The sequence below is a fragment of the Argiope bruennichi genome, chromosome 11, assembly GCF_947563725.1.
Source record: "Argiope bruennichi chromosome 11, qqArgBrue1.1, whole genome shotgun sequence".
NCBI lineage: Eukaryota > Metazoa > Arthropoda > Arachnida > Araneae > Araneidae > Argiope > Argiope bruennichi.
The window spans coordinates 92,983,083-92,987,616 of record NC_079161.1 but is presented as its reverse complement, the minus strand read 5'-3'; positions in this window follow the sequence as shown (position 1 = coordinate 92,987,616).

Genomic DNA, 4,534 nt, shown 5'->3' with positions numbered 1-4,534 from the left:
AATTGCGTTTAAATTAAATCTTTCCTTTTGTCGGACCCAATCTTTGGAGACTTTCTATCTGTCATCATTTCCACTGCAGTTCTCTAAAATCAAACGGCTGAATCCCCAGCCGTTATATAAGATATCACTTTAACACTTTTAAACGAAGTATAGAGAAAGCATTGTAATCGTCAAAAATTCGAACAGCTCTTGACGAATCTCCCCATTTCCGACATCAAATCTCAAAACAAATTTAATATATTTAACTTTGTGCGTTCTTCGGTTATCGCATTTATATGTTTCTAAAAGTACTGTTAGTGATATTCTTCCTTCGGGTTCTTTTTGAGATTTGTTGGTCGATAAAATAAACGCAATCAGCAGGCCTCAGTTGAAAACAACGAAGGCGTTTTTTTTAACACAAAGTGACGAACATGAAATTTCCCGTAATATCTATTTTGTCGCCAATCTCTCAGATCACTGATGCGGCACTCGATCAGCCGCAAAGGTGATCTGAGAGATCCCAACAGAGCTAATCATAAAACGGTCTTTCCTGTGATTGCGCCAACCGTGCTGGGAAGCAACATTACAGGTTTGTAACAGTACACAGCGACAGACGTGCAACTCTTCCTTGTGTAGTGAATGCCTATCATAAATCATATATACCTATCAAAAATCAGATGTATCTATCATAAATCATATCAGATATCTGTAAACTACAGGCTCCGTCGAAGCTGTGTGTGACGTATTTGACGCGCCGCTCATCATCCGGGTATGCTTCTAAAAAACCTATTCTTTCTCTCTCTTTCTTTGGAACGCTCTCTCACACACTGCCTCGGTTAAGTTCGTAATAAAAATCTTTTGTTTAATTTCTTTAGTTAAAATGTAATTGGCAATTGATAAATCTGATAGGTGTCTAAACTGTAAATGTTAAAACTGTGTACCAAATTGTATCTATTTAGCTATCTCTGTTTTGTAATTATCACGTTAACTTATAGTCGAAAGACAGACTTCTTCTAAACGAATTTTGTTCAGAATTTGATAGAAATTTACAAATTTGGTAGTAAGCATGTATACAAAATTTCACCCTTTTAGCTCAAAGCGTTTTTTAGTTAGCTTTGTTATAGACAGGCGTGCCGGCGTCCTGACATAGGGGTAGCGCGTCTTCCACGTGATCTGGGCGTCCCAGTTTGGGCATGGTTGATCTTCCTGTTCTATCTGTGAGATGTGTGAATGTGCCCTCCTGTAAAAAGGGGTTGTGCAAGCGAATGAGTGATGCGTGAGTAGTCAAGTCGTACTCTTCGCCTAAGATGGCTCTACGATAAAAACAAGAGGCGCTCTCCCTTAAGCTTAAGAAATCCCCAAAACATTGAAACTAACCTCCCAAGAATCCATCTCCCAAATTCCAAAACCCAGACGGCCACAGCCACCCCAAGCTACTTCAACAGGCGAAATGGATGACATTAAAGAAATGAAAAGCCACCTCAACGACCTCAGAGAACTTCTGATTGAATTCTCCAATATCCTACAGGCCATCAAACTTAGCAAAAAACAGGCAAGAAAAACTTCTCATAATCCTAGACGCTCTCATCCCAGAAAATTGAACACCTAACTGACCACGCCCACCGCCGAGATCAAGACTCCTGATTCGCCCGCTCCTACATCTCCTCAATAGTACATAAGACGATGTTCCTTTCCACCCAACTTCATTCAAGACCTTTCCTCACTTCTGTCCAAACCATTTCGAAAACATCCCCAAGTTTTAGCCCTCCGGGCGCCGGCCCTCCAAACCTTTTTCCTTGTGTCCACTGGATTTTATGACTATACTTTCTGCTTTTAAACTTTCAGCTTCAAAAAATAAGTTCTTGTCTTTTTTTTTTCTTAGGGAAGAGCTGCTTTTTTTTCTGTGAAATTCAGAAAGAATAAGTGCCATATTTATAGAAAAAAAAATTAATTAAATTGTGTTAAAATTCTGTAAAAAAGGAAGTCTCTCATAGTTTCTTCTTACCAAATTTAATTTGGAGGCTATATTAATGCATGCATTTTTTTTGGTGAATTAAATATATTGGATCTGAAAAACTCTTGTAAAATTAAGGTAATTTTGATTTTTTAAGAAATGATATTTTTTTTATAGTGTTTACAATTTTTTTTTAACACATAATGAGTCTGAAGAATTAAGAGTTGTATGAATTTTTTATCCAAGAAATTTATATCCTCCTAATATTGAAGACAAACGATTTCTTTTTTTTTTTATCTAAATGATGAATGAAACAGCTTGTCACTGAAATATTAAGAAATTTTTATTTTTAAGAGGTCAATCATGTGGCTATTTCTTTTAATAATTTTTCACTTCTATTAGTTTAGCAACTTATGTTCCTTGCATTGTTTTTACTCGTGTAAAGAAAGCATTTTAATGAAAAATATCTTCAACAGAGTAAGTGTTAATAGTCTGAATACAATTCTGCAGTGCCTGAATTAAATAGACAATTGCAGTGCCTTTATTAAATAGACTACTTAGGTTCCTCTAGATTTTTTTTGTGGTATTTTCAATAGTATAATTTTGTACTGTCGCTTAGTGTACAAAAGCTCTGCAAACTTAATTATTATTATAATTAATAAAATTAATTTTAGAATATTTTTCTGGCAGTTCATTATTTAGTTTTAGAGCATTGTTCTACTGAAAGTTTTACATTTTGTTGTTCCATAATTAAAAAAAAACAAAAACAAAAAAAAACTGCTTTATAATTTAAGACAAATATATCAAATCTATAATTAAATATTACTTAGATTGTCTTTAAAAAGTTTCACTTTTAAAACTTATTTTGTGTCGAATTCTTCGAAAATTTAATTTGGCATTGCGATATACTGAACTTTAGAAAGTGATCCGCAATAAAACTTTTTGCTATTTCAGTTTGATGAAATTTTCTTCTTAAAACTATTTATATAGATATTGTTGAGGAGAGGAAAAGGGAAACGACCCCTTGAGGGTTTAATTGACATTCGAAGACTTCGTTTTAGTCCGGTTCACAATCTGACTTCAGATCTTCAACTTCTTGGAAATGTTCTTTATAAGAATTTTTATGATGATGAATAGGTTTATTTTTCCATATCACTCCCTTAAAGACTTTCATTCTAAATTTCAGTAAACGTTATTCTGTCTGAATACTGAAAACACAATTGTCCCAATGATAGAAAATCGTTTTCAGCTAAATTTTTTTTAGAATTGCAAATAAGTCCTTTAATTCGACTTTAAGAATACATTGTGATCAGACGTGTTGAAAGGAGAGGGGATTACTGTCCCAAGATTTTTTTTTCCCAAACTTGCTCCACTTTACTGGTACTTTTCATGATAATTCGACAGGAATATTTTATGTTTGATTCCTCTGATTTTATTATACTGAAAAAAAAAATTACTAACGAATATATTTAATATCTTTGGAATACGTGCGAGTATAAATCCAGTTACTACAGATAAAAAATTATTAAGTATATTTAAAAATATTTTTAAAATTTTATATAAATTACAGGTAAAAACACGCTCGGCAATAAAATAATTTCATTAAAAAATTCATATTTATATTTTAAAAATAATTTAAAAAATGGGTTTTGTCTGATATGCTTCGAAATTATTGAAGGAAAAATTTAAAGTTTTTGTTAATGTTTAGTTGAAAAATCCCATCCAAATTTTGAAAAACTCTTTCTAAATCCTTTGAAAGGTCATTTTTTTTTCCAATCATGATTTGTAAAAATATTTTTAGGATTGAGTTTGGCTTAAGAAAAGTGACTCATTTAGCTAATTACATTAATTTAATTTGGTTAATTGATAATTAAGTAACAAATCAAGACACTATTTTATGTGAAATAAGGAACTGAAGCATCTAAGTTCCTGTCTAGAAACGTTGTGTCAGAACTTAAGCAAACCTACATAACTTCACACAAAAATTGAAATATTTGGGAGGAAGCATATTTTCCATTTCTCTTGAAAGGGTTAATGAGCATCAGCAACTTAAGAAGTAACTACATGCCGAATATTATAGTTGTAGATGCGATGATCTGTTCTGTAGACCCTTTTGAATGATTTTTTTTTTGTCATGCATGTTGAAATTATAACACCAGTACACCAGTCTATAAACGCTATTATGTTAGAAATGCAACGAAATCTTTACACTATGTACCACATTTTGGTTCATTAAATTTTTGTTACGTGTTTTATTATTTTTGTAACATTATTTTATTAATATCATATTCTTTGTTAGCACAATAAGCAGTAAGTGAAAAAAAATTTGCATGGATTAGAATCTAATAATTGATAGAGGTCAAAATTAAACTCTGTAGAGGCATATAGACAGGCAATATCAGGGGTTTTATATATATTCTAACTGTAGTATATGAATAATAGCATATCAATTACTCATTAAAAAATCAGCAATTTTGCAATTTTAAGGGAATAATTCCAATTATTTCCCTACATTGATTTTTTTTTTTTTTTTTTTTTTTTTTTTTGAATTTGCGATATCAGAGATATTTCATAAAATCAGTTTACATTGAACCAGGATTA